This window comes from Macrotis lagotis, chromosome 5 (assembly GCF_037893015.1).
Source record: "Macrotis lagotis isolate mMagLag1 chromosome 5, bilby.v1.9.chrom.fasta, whole genome shotgun sequence".
Classification (NCBI taxonomy): Eukaryota; Metazoa; Chordata; class Mammalia; order Peramelemorphia; family Peramelidae; genus Macrotis; species Macrotis lagotis.
In genome coordinates, this window is record NC_133662.1 from 144,589,340 (window position 1) to 144,608,184 (window position 18,845).

Here is an 18,845-nt window from a genome sequence, read left to right on the forward strand (position 1 = left end):
GAATCCATCTTTGTCTTCTTTTCTGGTAATATCTAACTAACCTCAAGGATCTGATCAATTGCCAGAGGTAATCCCAGGCTTGGAAAATAGGATGAACACTTGTGTTAAAATTTGTATAAGATCAAAATATATTTACTTATTTGGGTACATGTCCCCCATGACCCTCATTATAATGTAACTTTTTTTTTAGTTTTTTTCAAGGAAAATGTGGTTAAGTGGCTTGCCCAAGGCCACACAGCTAGGTAATTATTAAGTGGCTGAGATCAGATTTGAACGCACGTCCTCCTGACTCCAAGGCCGATGCTTTATCCACTACGCCACCTAGCCGCCCCTAATGTAACTTCTTTAAGGGCAAGAACTCTTCTTTTTGCATTTTATCATCAGATATTTTTATTTGTTTTAATTCCACTCAAACTATGGGAGTAACTAACTATAAACCCTTTGGGAGACTTACCAGTGGAGTTTTAGGCAAATACAGATATAGTTTAATACTCTGTTCAGATGGCACACATGTACTTCAGATGTTTTAATTTTTATTGTTTTTCTAGTTAATCCATCACAAATATGTATGCTCAAAATCTAGAAGAGAATCCCAGGACTTAGGGCCTTTGCATGGAAGGGGGTCCAATATTTTCCCATGTATAAGCTCTTACTCAGATCAGGAAAAAGAGCAATCATCAGTATATTTGAACTAAAGACCTCTCTGCCAGTGTCCACTACAAGGCCAGCTAACACAAACATTAGAGGGAGACCCGATCCATAATTCTACTCTTTTCTGACTAGGTCCAAGGTCTGAACTTCCAATTCAAAAGATCCTTTCAAAGTAACACAGCCAGAATTTCCTCTCCAGAGTCATCTTTAGCAGTTGAAGCACTGGTAGGTAAGCTCAACTGAGCAGAAGAGAACCTTTGATTTCTTTCTCTTGACTTTGGACAGCTCTGGACTCTGAATTGAAAATGAAGGATCCTATTTAATGTCTCAAGACCAAAGATGGGGCAGAATTGTTACTCTGACTAGTTCAATAGCCTGCTATCAGTTTCATGGAAAGAGGTTTTGTCTGAAGCCTAGAAGTCTACAGAATTTCATCATTTTGACATGTCTGAAATTGTTTTGTGATAGCTACATAAAGATTTTGTGGCTTCATAACAAAGGGTCTTCCGTTCCCAATACTACATCCTTCTGGCAGACTCCTGTTTACAAACTGCTCTAGGGAAGAATTCTCATCAAATAGCTCTGTCTTCCAATGAACTTGGCTCAGAATGTCTCTGTTCTCCTGGTAGTCTTGAATTTCTGTAACCTTCAACCGAAGTAAAGAAGCCAGCTCTCTTACTTGGCATTGTAGTATCAGATTCATATCTATAAGGTGACATAGGAGATGCTAGAAAATGAGGGAAAGGTTATATGAGAAAACTTCCAAATGTGCATCTTTAGTGCTAAATAAATGCCTAATGAATATGCCTCAATCCATCAAAAGTAGAATACATATTTACTAACTGCCCATTTTTCCTCTGCTATAATTTATTTATTTTCTCCATTTCCTCCAGAAAAATTTATTATAACTGCCTCTTGTAATTATTTTGTGATTTTTAAAAGGCACATAATATGGAAAATTTTTATTGTAGGGTTTTTTAGTCTCAACTGCCAAATATTTTTTCTTACAGGAAATACATATGGGTATAAAAGAGCTTAATCTAGCATCAAAAATTGAATAGAAATTAATAAATCAGCCCCTAATTCAAGTTCAAAATTCTGGAGACATAATGACAGATACACACACACACACATATATGTATATACACGCACACGCATCTATATATGTATATATATATATATATATATACATATATATATATATATATTCTTTAATTACAATTCTGGAAAGGGATATGCATACTTTTGTATTTTTAACTCTTTAATCAAATCAGATAAAGAGAAAAATTCAGGTGATGGTGGGACTGTTGCTATTGGTTCAAAATTGATAAACAAAGAAAGATCTGTATCCTAACTTCCTTCCACCACAAGTTCATCACTATTTTTTTCCATGCAGAAATTAGAAATTTTCCTGTTGGAAGAGTGAGCATAGGAAGAACACTTGATTTGAAATTTCAGGTCTGTTATTATTATATACATGGCTTTGGGCAGGAAACTTCATTGTTCTGGTTCTCAATTCCCTCACCTAAAAAACAAATGGACAAGATAATCTTCTGGGTCTCTTCTCATTCTAATTCCTAAAACTCTCCAATCTCTCCCAGAAAGAATTGATGGGGAAGCTTAAAGTATTATAGATAGCCATCATCATCCTCATAAAATGAAATGGATTTCTAAGAACTATTTAAAGTTATACTTCCCTTTCCCACTACCTTTTCCCAAAGCTCTGTATTGAGGGATTATTTGTAAATCACTTATACCCCTGAGGAAGACTGTTCTCATTACAGAGTAATAAGAGAGCTGAGGGAATTTGGTGGAAACTTTTAGAAACAACTGAGAGTCTGCTGTGCATATGGAACCCCTTCAATATAGACCAGGGAAGAATTTGTGCTGAAGATAGCAGTCAAGTAATCTCAGTTATTTTGGATAAAGATCACTTTGCTGAGGAGTTACAAGTGAGACTGGCAATCATTGGGTATTTGAAGCACAATTGTTGTTGAACAACAAGAAACAAGGTGCCCTCTTGTTCACCTTCACCATGAAAGCTGTCTTTGCCACCATTTTTTTTTTTAGGTTTTTGCAAGGCAAATGGGGTTAAGTGGCTTGCCACATAGCTGGGTAATTATTAAGTGTCTGAGACCTGAATTTGAACCCAGGTACTCCTGACTCCAAGGCCGGGTGCTTTATTCACTACGCCACCTAGCCGCCCTTTGCCACCATTCTTTAGCAGCCTTCTGACACTGGGAAATCCTTCTTCCCTGTGGTTCTTTTGACTGGTCATTTCTTCCAGAAAGCTCACTCAGCCAATGAATCAATAGACTGCAGATTGTTCCTGGTCCACTTCCTTGGATCATAAGATCAGATACTTAGAAATGATTTAGATTTAGACCTTAGAGGTCATTGAATCCATATGATCATTTTGTACATGAGGTAACTGAGGCACAGAGGAGTTTGGTGATATGCTCAGGATCACGCAGCCAGTTAGTGTCTGAAACCACACTTGAACCCAGATCTTCATGACTTCAAGTTCAGTGTCCTACATCATGCTGCCTCTCTTTTGCCTTTAGTCACTCTCCTTAACACAATGTGTTTATATCTCATTAAATTCAATCATTATTACCAGCACTTAGCAAAGTGCTTTCTTTGTACATAGGGGACACTTGATAAATGTTTTCTGATTTGATTTGAGTGAAATTGGATGGATTGCCTCAGCTTTCATTTGGTGGTCATTTACAGAAAGAGTTATGCCCACTATGCCATTTCACTTCCCATTATCTTTCAGGATGGACTCTCAATTAGATTTCATTTAGGGGCAAAGTCATTATTCCTGTTATTCAATTTAATCTTGGGAATCACTTTACAATCTTGCCAAACTGTTCAGTTGTTCATTTTCAGTCATGTCCAACTCTTTGTGACCCCATTTAGAATTTTCTCGGCAAAAATATCAGAGTAGTATGACATTTCCTTCTCCAGCTCATTTTAAAGATGAGGAAACTGAGGCAAGCAGGGTTAAGTGACTTGTTCAGAATCATACAGCTAGTAAGTATCCAAACCAGATTTGAACTCAGGAAGATTCATCTTCCTGACTCCAGGCCATCTCTCTCTCTCTCTCTCTCTCTCTCTCTCTCTCTCCTAAAGTGTATGAGCAAGCAAGTGAGCTGTGAATAGGGTTGAGGCCAGAGTGCTGTGTACTGTATTAGGGGATTTTTTTTTTACCATTATGCAAGACTTAGCATCACAGCTACTACCTCAAACTTAGAACTCAGATTCCCCAGATGTATGACCTCAGAGAACTTTGGAATAAGCATTTGGGGCCCATGGCACATGACTGTAGACTCCTCAAGGGCTAAAATAAAAGGGAGAGCTCAAAGTCTATGTCTTAATCCTGAGGTCCTAGTCCTAAGGGAACTATTCAGCAATAAATGGATCTGAACCACAAGAAGCCAGAAACTACCCAAAGATATATTCTTCCAGTCTATTCCCATAGAGTTCTAGGTTAGGAAAAATAAGTGGGAATTTCCTCTCTCATTGCCATATTTAAAGAAGGTATAGTAGGTTGGCTGGAGAAGTATGACTTCTTAAGATGGTCAGTTAAAAAAGTTGGGGCCCAAATTTAAATGCTTTTATGGAATCTGATAAATTCTAACAAAATTGGACAACTCAAAGCACCATTTGTGAAGAAAGCATGGGCAAGGCCTTATGCCTTGAACTAGAAAACTTGTAGAGTTATTCAAAAGCTAGAGATTGAAGGAAAGCAAAAAGTTGCATATATTGGCTGAGGGTAAAGAACAGGGAGGACACCAGTGAAAGGAGAGATAAAAAAATTTTAAATATAATCTGCCATTCACTTTGTGCATTTCTAGGCCAAATATCACTTTATGAAAACTGTTGTCCTCAAAAGCTTAATAAGTGGGCTATGTTTAGACAAGTTTGGAAGAGCTAAAGCTATAGAATGCTACTAATTGATGTTGTCAAGCAAATGAGTACAAGATTTCCCTGGAGTTTCTTTCCAGTACTTCCTGCAAATCTCCAGGCTGCAAACTCCAGAGAGGTCTTATTTGCATCATTTCAACATTTTGCCTCTTGGCCTGTTATTGCATCAAGTAAATATGGAAGCATGTACATCTGGTACCCAATAGTCCATGAAAGCAAACTAGGCCTTCCAAAACTGTGACCAGCCCTTACTAAAATGAGTTTTTTTTTCCTTGTTGAAGTAATTTCCTTGCATCTTTTAGCTAAATCTGAGAGGCATATCATGTGTGAGTTAGAACTAGGAAGACAAGAGAAAGTTGGAAATTAAAACTATTCCTTGAATAACAAAGGTTAAAAAAAAGCTACTACCAGGGGAAAAAAGGCTTTGTGGTTTTATTTTATCCTAAATTATCTGTTCTAAATTAGAATTTGTTCTTTTAAATTGTCCAGTGTTTTATTCAATAGGACCAGTATTTCTCTGATGCAATTTTTTCCCCTTCCACCCACAAAATGAAGAGGTTTAACCTAAAAGAAGACAGTTGAACCCAAACTTCATTAGCCTCAGCTTCTTTCTCCATTTTCCTCCTGACTTTCTGTTCCAACGGGGGTAGGCCCAGAACAAAGTTGTCCTTAGTATTTAATTAGCCCTGACTTCCATGATATAGCTTTCTGGTCATCTAGGGATATAAAAAGTACCAAGCTTGTGGAGTCTGGGCCATTCAAATATAGTGGATACCTAAGACTACATGAGTTCCAAAGGTTGATGACTTACTTAGAAGATAGAGCTGAGAAGTACTGAGTCCAGAGAAACTAAAAAGGACAGTGCCCTTGTTGCATATTTTTATTTGTTGTTGTGCAGTCATTTAGTCATGTCAGACTCTTCTTGACCTCATGGACCATAGCATACCAGGCCCTTCTATCTCCCCCTGTCTCCTGAAGTTTGTCCAAACTCATCCTCCCTTGCTTCTATGACATTATCCATCTCATCTTCTGCCTTCCTCTTTTCTGCCTTCAGTCTTTCCCAACATCAGGGTCTTTTTGATTGAGTCTTTTCTTCTCATTATGTTACCATAGTATTTAAAATTCTGCTTCAGTGTTTAACTTTCCAGTGAACCACCTGAATTAATCTCTTTAAGTTTTGACTGATTTGGTCTCCTTGCAGTTCAAGGGATGTGAGAGCAAAGTAAACCACATTTTTGGTTAAGTTTTTAAATGGCCCAGAGTGCTTCATTTTGTCCCAGGATCAAATCTAAATTAAGAATGCTATCATTAGAGCATACAATAACATCTACAATAATCAAAATTTTCCTATGATGTCTCATTTCTTCATTATGTCTGTGTAAATGCAGACATGAGTAACTGTAGATTATAGTCAGAAATGTCTCAGATATGTAGTAAGCGATCCTTGGTTCTGGACTTCAGTTTCTTTATCTGTAAAATGAGGAGGGTGTGCTTTCCTCTAAAGTCTCTTCCAGTTCCAAATCTATATTCTTTTTGTGTACATTTACTATTAAGATTTAGAGGGAGAAAATTCTCTGTTATATTAGAAGACTATATCAACAGAGTCTAGAGTGAATGTATGTTTGTAAGATATTTGTAAGGCTGAGCAAAGTATTCACATTTCTGAGGAGCTTAAATTTTATTTTTTTCTCTTGTCTCACAGATTATGAACCCTGCTACCAGTATGACTAAAAAAGTCTTATAGTTCAAAGGTTATGTTGTTAATAAGGTCCTTGTCAAGTGGTATAAAATTTGGACTTCCCTATAATCAATGAATCACAGATATTGTTACTTCTTTTGGGGCAAAAACAAATTAAAATGAGGACATCATGTATTGATGATTCAACACACTTGATCACTATGTAATCTCCTGTTCTTTTTTTTTTTTTAGGTTTTTGGTTGTTGTTTTTTTTTTGCAAGGCAAATGGGGTTAAGTGGCTTGCCCAAGGCCACACAGCTATTAAGTGTCTGAGACCGGATTTGAACCCAGGTACTCCTGACTCCAGGGCCAGTGCTTTATCCACTACGCCACCTAGCCACCCCTCTTTTATTTTTTTAATCCAGCATTACTGCATCTCTAAAACAAGATGAATTCTAAAAAGATTTCAGATCTTTTTTTACTTAAATCATATTATCAAGACACTCCCTCCTTGATAATCACCAATAGTGTTGCTGATGATTTGGGTTTTTTTTATTTCCCTCAGTTCTCTAGAGTAATTTATATATACATGCATACACACACACATATATGTATATAAAATGTGTGTATGTATATGTGTGTATACATATATATATATATATATAAATATATATCATCTGTGCCTATTAATGTTTCTTGAAAACTCATGCTGAGAATGTGTTGGATTTTCAGTGTGAGTATTTATACCTCAGAAAAAAGACAAATCAAGAAAGCAGACTTTGATTGTTGGTTTCAGACAAATAAGATTGAGAAAGTATTTATAATAATTTTTTAAAATAAACTTTTAAGTTTATTAAAAGTATGTGGAAGTTTCCCCTCCCCCAACCTGAGTACTCCATGTATTGCACATGCCATTGAATTAATGCTGTGAGGGGAGAACAGAGGAAAAAGTACTGTTTTTGAGAATGTAACACAGTTTAGAAAAGATAGGTAAATTCACAACCCAGGTATGCACAAATATAAATCAAATATATATATCTGTGTGTGTGTGTGTGTGTGTGTGTGTGTGTGTGTGTGTGTATGTGTGTGAGGCTATAGGACACAGTGGCACCAGGGTCCTCTTCAAATATCAGGACATTGATCATTTAGTTGTCAATCAAACATTTATTTCCAACTATCATATTGACAGCACCAGGAGACACTCTAGGACAGGGGTTCTTAACTGGGGCTTTATGCTTTTTATGTTAATTTTATTTTGATAACTAAATTTCATTATAATTGATTTCCTCTGTAATCTTAAATATTTACTTTTGTGAATTTAAAAACATTTTCAGAACAAATTCATATAGGTTTCACCTGATAGTTAAAGGACTCTATGAGCCCAAAATAGCTTAAGAATTTCTGTTCCAAAATACAAATCAGAACACTCTGAGGTACCACCTCACACCTCTCAGATTGGATCATATGACAGAAAGATGAAATGATAAATGTTGGAGGGGGGATATGAGAAAACTGGGACACTAAAGCACTGTTGGTGGAGTTGTGAACTGATCCAACCATTCTGGAGAGCAGTTGGGACTATGCTCAAAAGACAATAAATCTGAGTATATCTTTGTTCCAGCAATATTACTACTAGATCCAAATCCCAAAGAAATCACAGAAAAATGAAAAAGACCCACATGTAGCAGTCCTTTTTATGGTGGCAAAGAATTGGAAATTGAGGGTATGCACAACAATTAAGAAATGACTGAACAAGTTGTGGCACATAATAGATTATTATTGCTCTATAAGAAAAAATGAACAGGCAGGTTTCAGAAAAATCTGGAAAGACTTACAAAAACTGATGCTGAATGAAGTGATCAGAACCAGGAGAATATTGTACAACTTAATGGTAATAGTATGTGATGATCAACTATGATAGACAGCTCTTCTTAGCAATACAATGATCAAAGACAATTCTAAAAAGACCTGCAATAGAAAATTTCATCCACAGCCAGAGAAAGAACTATGGAATCTAAATGCACATAAAAGAATACTATCCATACCTTTTACATTTTGCTTTTTTCGCTTTTTCGTTCTCATGCTTTTTTCCCTTCTTGTTCTGATTCTTCTTTCACAAAATGACCAATATGGAAATATATATATATATCACCATTGTACATGGATAACTTATATCAAGCTGGGGAAAGGAAATGATGGGAGGGAGAAAATCTTTCAAAAATGAATGTTGAAAATTAACTATATAAAATTTTAAAAAAATAAATTAATTTAAAAAAGGACTGTTCTAGGGTTACTGCTCAGTTCCCTGTGCCTCTCTAAATGGTTCTCAGAACATCTGCTGGCCAATCAATTCTAATATAGATTCTATTCCTCATGTGAACAATGTCAAAATTCTCCTTGGTCATAGGGCATGAGATAGGATTTCTACCTACCAGATACATTCTATTAGCTCTCTCTCCATCCTTTTACTTTGATATGTTTTCTTTAATATACTTACAAATAAACACTTGTATAGAGTATTTAATTAGAGTAGTAAAAGTAGGTTAAAAATCAATAAATTCAGCCTAAATGGTTCCCCAGTCTAAGATCCTCCTTCACTCCATGTGTCGACTTTCCTTCCTACTTCCCAATGCTAAGTAGGCTAAAAGCCTAAAGTTCAGGTCCCTTGCTATCATTCCCAGTGGGGCACAGCTGAGGACATTCTCCTAGAGCTTTTCATTTGGGAAAATACTTCCACAGGAGATAAGTATACATTTATTTTTACAGGGATTCTGAATGTTTTGTTGGCATCACTCAAAGATATGGGCAAAATAAGCAAGGCAGTGCTTATTCAGCACTTATTTCAGTGTGTTTTTATTTCCAGAAAACCACATCATCTCCATTTTTTTAGTATACAGCCCTATAAAATGTATGCATTTTATTTATGTCTCTGTTTCTGTAGTACCAGGTTGGTCTGAAAAGGATACAGAAAATGATCTATTAGAGGCTGACTAAGGTAGGTAGACAAGGTGCAAATAAATTGGTATTTTCTTATCTCCTTCTACAGTTCCAAACTCATCTCTTTTAAACTCCTCTATCTGTTTTGCCCCTTATTCATACCCTATGTATGTTCATTGACTCTATTCACCTTCAAAAATTCAGTGAACAGTATATAGGTGTTAGATGTATGAATGTGTTCATATATATATATATATGTATATATATATATATATATATATATGAACAGATCTATTTTATTTCTATTTTTATTTTATATGCATATACACAAATACTTTTGTTTGTGTATACATATGTACAAATACACACACACATATATTTATATACAAACACACACACACACACATATATATATATATATATATATATACACACACACACATACTCCTTAAGACATGAATTATGGAGCAGATGTATTAATGATATATATATATATATATATATATATATATATATATATATATTTCCCAAATCAATGAAATCCCTGGCATAGTAAAAAAAAAAAAATGACCATATACTTGCTATTCTTATCAAGTAGATCTTTATCCCAACACAAGTTCTTTCTTTCAGACATAGATCAGCCCCAACTAAGTAGTGCTCAAACTTGTCTTTTTGTTTCATTTTGTTTTTAAACCTTAATTTCCTGGTCATATCTCTTTCAGAGGTCTTATTGATTTAAGGCTAGAAATTTTCTATAAAGGCCTAAACTGAATCAGAATTCGTTTAAAACAAAGGTTCTTAACTCATTGTGTCCTGGCTCTCTCTGGCAGGCTGACAAGTCCCTTCTCAGAAATAATGTTCTTAAATGCATAAAATGAAATATATAGCATTACAAAGGACACAAAGGTTAGTGAAAATAAAAGATGTAATTTTTGTTTCCATGCAAGCTCAGGGATTCCACAATATCTACTCATAGACACAACAGTTTCCATGGACAACTGGTTAAGAACTTTGTATAGAAATAAAATTAAGCAAGGGTCTCCATGCCATCATTTCCCTCTTGACTAGTCATATTCCTGCCTCTAAGATGTATATGCTTTATTAATAAGTGTAGCCTGGAATTCTTTGGGTCAGTGAAATGACTATATAGTACCTCCCAAATATGAAAATACAAATGCAATGCTCAAACACTAAATCCTTGACACCTTGGATGAGACTTAAAAGGCAAGTGTTTCAGGTAAAGCATATTCTTCATCTTTCTTACCATTCACTTAAGTATCTCTTATGCTGGATTTCCATAGCTTGTTGTAAATAATTCCTTCAATGATAATGAAGGGTCAAAAGATACAGGCAGACTGGGTGTGGATCTGAGAGGAATATTCCTTTATATCTAATCAGAAAGCTAGGAACATTAATACCCGAAGCTCTGATAATGGAAAGATCATAAAAATGAAGAGGGCTCTTAGTTTTCCAAGGATCTTTGCTCTCATTACAACTTGAAAGTGTGTAGATGATCTTAAATAGGCCTGCTTTCGTTTTGCTCATTTGAAGTATCTATTATAGAAAGGAAATGCAAAAATGAATCTAATGACTTCTCTTTTAGATAAAGAAAAAAGAAGCCCATAGATTCCAGACCCCACTACATAGCAATAATATAAGCTGAGGAATAAAGAATGATATTTAAACAATATATCTTGAAGGCAGAGGAAGTAAAGGGACAAATTCACGAAAGGAATAATTATAACTGATGTGTTATTGTTGTTCATCATTCATGTCCAACTATTTGTGACCCCATTTGGGATTTTCTTGGCAAAGATATTGGGTGGTTTGCCATTTTCCTCTCCAGTTCCTTTTACAGTTGAGAAATCTAATATAAACTGGGTGAAGTGACTTGTCCAGGGTCATACAGTTAGTGTCTGAAGTCATATTTGAACTGAGATCTTCCTGACTCCAGGCCTGAAACTCTATTCACTATGTCATTTAGAAGATCCAAAAACTGGTGTTTACTTAAAATTTTAAATGCAATTAATCCTCAGAGCATAGATATTAATGATGTTATCATTGCCATTTTATAGATGAGAACTAAAACTCAGAGAAGTTTTATAATTTGCCTGGGATCATAAAGTTTATGACTATAGAAGCAGGATTTGAACCCAATTTTTTACTGACTTCTGGTAGAACTCTAATTCTCCTAATCTATGTGCCTTCACTTAAGAGAGTCCTATCTCTCATATCTGTTTTTTTTAAAGTATATACATATATATATATATATATATATGTATATTCTTCTTGCTTAGATAAGCAACTTTATGTTTCTGGAAATTAAGTAGATTATGGCAGATTATCTACAATATAGGATAGCAAAGTTCTTTTTTCCCACAAGCTACCTCTTCAGAAAGTTGGCTTGTAAATTTTATTACACTTCACAAACATCAATGAATCAATAAGTATTTATTAAACATTGTGTACCAAATACAGTGTTAATACTGCAGATGCAACACAAAAATAAATTTAAAAGAATCCCCCCCCCATGAGGGAGTTTATATCCTAGTGGAAAACATGCTAAGGATCTGTGATATCATTATCTTGTAAAATAAGAATGTAAAATACTCTTATTAACATAAATCCTTCATGAATTCTTAATTACATAACATATGATCAATCCTTCATTATATACAGGAAGACAATAATAAAACTAATCCATGGGTTCAAATCCTCTATCTATCTAACAAATACTGGTAATATGGCCCATGGCTAGTCATCTAAACTCTCTTTGCTCTAGGCAACTCCTTAAGTGTATACATTGCATAGAATGCTGATCTGCATTGATAAATGGAGTTTCTTTAACTGGAATTCCTTTATATCAATGAAATCTCAGGGCCAGGGTCTTCCCCACTGCTAAATAGCAATAGCAAGAATAATTACAATATTAACGATATGTTTATTCAATGATAAAAACCAGACATTTTAGGTATCTGTACTATAGTCCACTAGGACCGCTTCTATTTTAGCTCCATCAGGAAGACTAAAGACACTTGTTATCATCATGATTTTCATCAATATCAACATCAACAGCAACAACAACCCTCCTTTTCCTTTGCTGTCTATAATTACCAATAGTCCGGGAAAATATTCCATGACATAAGACAAAACCTAATTTTCAGATATAGCAAACTACTCTTTTAATATGTAAATAGTAATGTCTCACTTGTGTAACAGTTACATGTGCATCTTCTCATTTGGTCCTTAAAAGAATCTTGTCGGTTTGGTAGGAGCAGGGCTGGCATTTACATTTTGCCCAAATATTCCACTAGATCAATGATATCACAGGTAGGGACATTCCCCTCCATGCCTGCCCTTTCTGTGAGACAAATGTCCATGTCCTTCCAGCTTAACACAAGGAGGAGGGGGAGGGCAGAGGAGGTGGGGAGCACCCATTCAATACTCTGGAGTTCTTTGAACTTTTGCTTGAAATCCTGAGGTATGAATAGATCATAATAGTTTTCTATTGTTTTTCTATTGCTCTTTTTCTAGTGACTAGTTCATTTTGTTTTAAAATCATACATTTCTGTTTCAGAAAGGTTAAAATTACTTTCTCAAAAAACCAAATAGAATGTTATTTGTGAATATGATTCCAAGTCCAAATATCTCTTTTATATTACACTGCATTAGTTATATAGCTCTGGCAAGTCACTTTCTGAAATAGTTTCATTCGGATCCACCTGACATGTTAAATATATATACCGACTTTGCCTAGAAAGCTTATTGTCATTAACAGGAAAGTCAGAGAACTTCAGGTGCTTGCTCTTCTGTAAAGTTCAACCTGACTGCTCCTCGTGAGCAATATAAACATGGGGGAAAAAGGGAAGTGAAGCACAGGAGATGATTCAAAATTAATGCCAGCAAGTACCTACAGGCAGAGAGATCTTGCAACAATAAAAATGAATTTAGTCCTGAATGTCATTCTCCCTTCTTTTAACCATCTCTAGCAGTCTACTATTTTTGTCTCCTAGGTTGGGGTTGTTTTCATGGAACGACTATTTCAGAGACTGTAGACGATCACATTCAGGTGGAAACCAGCTCATAAAGCTATCCCAGAGAGTTCTTGGGACTGCCACTGACAATAATTAAGTTCTCCCTGAGTTGTTATATACCTCTGAGTCATTCCTTAAACCACCTGTCCAGGTGCCAAGAACATCCAGTCTCCAAAGCAGGGAAACAGCAAACTCACCCGTTTACACAACAAGATTAACTAGGAGGACAGGTGAGGTCACCTGTACAATGGTGCCAGCCTGGCAGCCCAAGTTATGTCAGTGCATTAAAGCCCCACTACAGAGTGACGGCTACAGCTCTGAGGCCACACTGAACTGGCTGGAGCTGCTCATTTTATTAAATATTTTTTGACTTTGCACAGACAGTCTCTGGTGACTTGAATCAGAGGGGATGGGAAAGCAAGATTAGAGGAAATGGTTGTCAGTTTCTGGTCCTCTCTGCCAGCAGATCAAAAAACTAGAGTCATGCCATATTAATGAAGCCCTTTGGGAAATCACAAGACGGCACCTTTCTTCAGAATAAACAAACAGCGCAGAGATCACGTTTTCCCCCTTGCTGGTGTGCTTCAGTGCAATAAGATTAATTCCTAGTGCTCTGCATGGCAGCTCAAAAGAGACAGCCATATAGACAGGCACCCTTGCCCAAAGTTGGCACAAGTCAGATTTTCTTTAGAGTTGGTGCCTCTTTCTCATCCGGGCTCCAGTGTTCATTAATCTGGGTTCTATTCATGCTTTTACTGTAATTTTTCCAGTAATAACCATGTTTTCACCATCCTCTGAAAACATATTGAGAAGGGAGGGTGTCGAAAGAAGTCCATCCCAATTTCCAGCTGACCAAGAGAGGTTTGCTGCCCTATTCTACCTCGAACTCCAATTCTGCTTTCTCACTACAGGAAACAATAATAGACTATTCAAAAATTCTTATTCCTTTTCCTGGGATTTCTATGACAATGGTGGTTTGTGACAATGGTGCCTAGAATCAAGTGACCCAAATAGAGAGGCAGGTGAATAGAATTAGGCAGGCATGTTAAAATGTGAACTATATTATGATACTATCAAAGACCCGCATAAGGATCATACGATCATAACTCAGACACCTAAGCCAAACCTCCTTATTCACAGATTAGGAAATTGATACTTAGAGAGGTGAAAAGGTTTAGTTAAGGAGAGTTTAAGTATAGAAGCAACACTTTAACCCAGGTCCTCTGACTGTAGACTCTAGGATAAGGCATCTGAAACCCAGGGACTCATGACATCAGAATCAGCAACTCTAATTTGGTTAAGTAAGCAATGTCGAGCCCTTCCAAGGTATTCACACTATAGCCTCTTCGTTCTTAAAAACTGAAAGGAAAATACTAAATATCTTCAAATATTCTGACTTCCTGTAGAGACTCTCAGACTCCTTTATGAGAATATTATCTGAAGATACTCAGATCTCTTAGGTATACATTTATCTCCTTTACTATCAAGGTGAAATTCTACCCTTAGATCCTTCACCTGCATACATCATAAGATAACCATGAAATGATCTTATCCCTGGGGAAATATTATCTTTTTTTCTTTTTACCTAAAATAACTCTGATCAGCATTTAATGGATACCTTACATATGAATTTTAAAATCTGACTGGGACAAGTCAGATCTCACAACAAATTTTTTCCCCTTTGTCAATAATGAAATACAGGAGCTAGTAATAATGTGTTCAAAACACAATATCCTCAGTTTTTAAAATTGCCTCCACTATGTTATTAAAATTTGTGCTTCCACAGTATTTTCTGGCCAGTGGTTGTGAATCTGTTCAAATTAAGTAACACACTGAATATCCTGAGGGTTGCTTTATTTCCCACATGAGTTAAATGGGAGAGAAAAGCAGCTTGCTGGTGCAGTAAAAGAGAGAAGAAAGGTAACTCCAGTGGTTCCAATTATTCTGCCATCTGACCTCAAGCTCTTTCTCCATCTTGAAGGGTTGCTTAGGATACTTGACCTGTTTGTCTCCAGGAAACCACTTATTTCTTGACAGCTATTATTTTCTAAGCAAAGGGGCCTATAAATGAATTGTAAACTAAAATAATGCAGGTCCTCTGCATTAATCATTTATCTCAGAATATGAACCTGCCTCTTTTTTAAAAACACAGACACATATAAGGATTCTTTTATTCAACATAATTATGCCAATCCCTCTGCTCTCTTTCTAATCAAACCTCAATTATTTCTTCCCTTAGTTTTTGTCTTCTTTCACCAGGACAATGAAAAAGGGAGGGAATCTGAAGAGGCATGCTGTGAGCACTTGTTACCAGAGGATGCCTCTATGATATACTTGATTATCTCTCAACTCTTCTCCTGCTAGGCAGGTTATAAATAAAACAGCTTTGATGATTTGAGTTAAACTACTCTGATAGAAGCAATTCATTACTGCGGGGCCCCCAAACTGGGGAAAGCCAAAAAACCTTGGTCTTCATGGTTACTTGAGTTCAAAATCAGAGCTGCTTTCTCAATGAAAAAAATTATTAGCATCATAGAGGTTGTAGGTGAACATTTACTATCCTGGATACTTTCAACAAATTCTTCTGGAAAATATAATTGGACAAAGACATCAATTTTGATCTCTTGTTTTTCTTTGCTGCTTTTTGAAAGTTCAGAAGTAGTTCAAGTTGTAGGTACAGAATGAAGAGACCCAAGAATGCAGAATTATGACATTCTCTTCTGAAAATGGTGAACCTGTGATGAAGTCTTAAGTAATTTTCCACTCAGAGTTGGTTTTTTTTTTTTTTTTAGCATCTCCTTTCCCATAGCACTGTACAGGAAATGAGGCCCAGCCTTAGTGCTCTCCCCAGGGCCTGGTGAGCTTCCCAGGGCCTGGCAAGCCCCCCCCGCCCCATGCCAGTTTCAAACAATTTTCCATTCTTTGGCACATACAACTCCTTCCAGCTCATAGTCCATGTGGCCTCAAGCTCAATTCACAGTTAGTTGCCCTTGCCTAACAAAGTTGTGGTTAAAGGAAACCCTTTCTGTTATTCTTTAGTCAAAGAGAGTAGGGCAGGATTGATTTCTTTTGTTCTGAGATTTGAGATTAATTTCTCAGGGCCTTTTAATTCTAGACTCAAACCTTGGATTTTCTACTTACTGACTGCATAACTTCAGGCACATTATTTCATCTCTTATGGGGCTTCAGTTTCTTCTATAAAATTAATGTCTGGAAGAGATGATCTCCCCGGTCCCTTCCATATCTAAAATGCTGATTCTATGACCTCTAGCACAAAGGGCAGAAGGAACAAAACCAGTATTCTGTTTAGTGTTTCATTCATTGTTACTGGACCACTTTGCTAGTTCCAAGAGTACTTTGGATTTTAGTTTGCCTTAATGTAAATACAAACAAATCCTTCTTCTGAGGATAAAGTTTCAAAGGATCATTTTGGGGGGAAAGAATAGACTCAGTACCAGGGGCCATTTAACAGTGTAAAAAAATGAACATTCTATGCTGTTCAGAAGAGGTTGAAGAACAAAGGATTTAGAACCAGAAAGACTTGGGCTGAAATACTAGTTCAATTACTAATAATCTATGTAGCATTAGGTAAATCATTTTCCCTCTTTGGGACTCAATTCTACAACTAAGAAAAAATAATGCTTGAAAACATAGGTGGCTTCTGTGGTCCCTTCTTACTCCAAGTTCCATAAATGTATGCTATTTGTATTTGTATGTATGCCAATCCTGGAATTCCTCAGATTTCTGTCTATTATAACTATACGATGTAAGTTCTATTTGCATGTTATAAATTCACTGGAGAGGTTTATCTGCATGGCCATGTCTTCATGGTTTTTTTTTTACCCCCTTAAGTGCAATGAGAAGAATCATGGTAATGAGTTGTCAACAATGGGAAATACACTGCAAGTTGAATCTCTCCTCTGTTGTATTACTTGTATTACCTTAATCTCTTACAGTCTCTGGTTCTATGTTCAGGACTCCTTCCCCCACCCTCACTATGAGATTCTCAGGTGCTTAATGATAGTGCCAACAGCAAAGGCATTCAGTCTCAAGGATCATGGGCATATCAAAGTCCCCTTGGGGGAACACCCCTGTCTGGGATATAGGTAGCAATTTAGGGAACAGACAGGGTGTACTTTAAACAATAATAATCATCCATGCCTTGGAGGTTCTCAGGCTTTTGGCCTTTTTCCATTCCATTTGCCATGTGCTTTATCTGCCCAGAGAACCATGCATGCAGTTAGAGTGTATTCTGTGTACCAATAAAGCTTCCTGCTTCAGTATGGGAAAAGGCAATAATCTCCATAGGTGTTCAGAACATTTTGTAACCTCCAAGTAGAAGAATTGATTTTTTTATTTCAAAGCCCAGGAGTCATGTTTGTATATTAACCTGATGACTCTGTATACTTGTCTTACTGTATAACCAATTCAAATACTACCTGGATTCCTTTCACCTGGCCAAGAAATACAGAAAAGTCAGATGCTCTAGGGGACAGAAGTGATGTGATATAACTGAATACACACACAAACAATCTAACTAGTAGATAGCGATCTAAGGTTATTATATACATCCCTCAGCAGCTAGACCTGGATAAAGATAATACTTACACACCCTAAACACTTCACCCCAAACCATCTAGAGACCACAAGTCGCCAGTTTATGTAATTTCATACAAATTCCAGTTAAGTGTACCCATTACAAAACAGATTCCCTTTTATTTGGAGACTAAATAAAAGACCAACCAATTTTTTAAAAAAATTAAAATAGGGAAAAGTCCCTGGTTGATTGGTTCTGAATAAAAATGTTTAATAAATGTTGGTTGAAATGAATTGAATTAAGCCACATGAGCTTTTCATTTCAGTTCTAGTCCTTCTAAAAGGGCTTTCTTTAATAGTTTGACTCACATGAGTTGGCATCATTTACTTGGGGAGAGATAACAATAGGTTTTCAGTATGGATGAATTTATATTCTTAGATGCCAGTGGCAGATATAAATATTACATAGGCCATTAATATCCTGGGACCTTCATTCAATGACCTAGGAATTTATTTTATAGAATCTGACAGCCATAATTATATTTTGGTAAAGTCAATGGTACATGAAAGAGTTAATTTCTCCTTAAGCATCAATCTTAGATTCTGGAGTAGTAGAGTGTTCTTTCAATCAGTAAGCATCAATCAAAACTAGTAGTATTTCTAGGTCACTACTCTGACTATATGATCAAGAATACTGAGCTATGTATGGATATATCACACAACCAATCACAAATGTCTTGTTTATGGTATTGCCTTGTGGTATACAAGGGACTTTAGCATCTTATTGTATCCTGACAACAACCCTCTAAGAACAGAAATAACCCAGAGGCCAGTACACAAAACCATGGGTTTCTCCAAAACTCAGATCTCTACTTTTTGATTTAGATTTTTGTCTCTGCCCAGACTTTTTTTCTGGGAATCTTATAATGTAACATCTGTCTAGTTATCAAGATACATAGATAAAACTCCTGTTCAAGCACTCAATGTAACAATGAATACTGGGTAAAGGTCGATCTAGATTTTTGCTCATAGAAACAATGTCAGCATGGTACAATTGAAAGCACACTCAGTAAGAAGAC

At 36.2% G+C, this 18,845-nt stretch overlaps 1 pseudogene; it reads right to left on the bottom strand.

Moving 5' to 3' along the window:
• Positions 1 to 858: 858 nt before the first annotated feature.
• Positions 859 to 13,872, bottom strand: LOC141489406 (non-homologous end-joining factor 1-like; annotated as a pseudogene).
• Between the last annotated feature and the right edge of the window lie 4,973 nt (positions 13,873 to 18,845).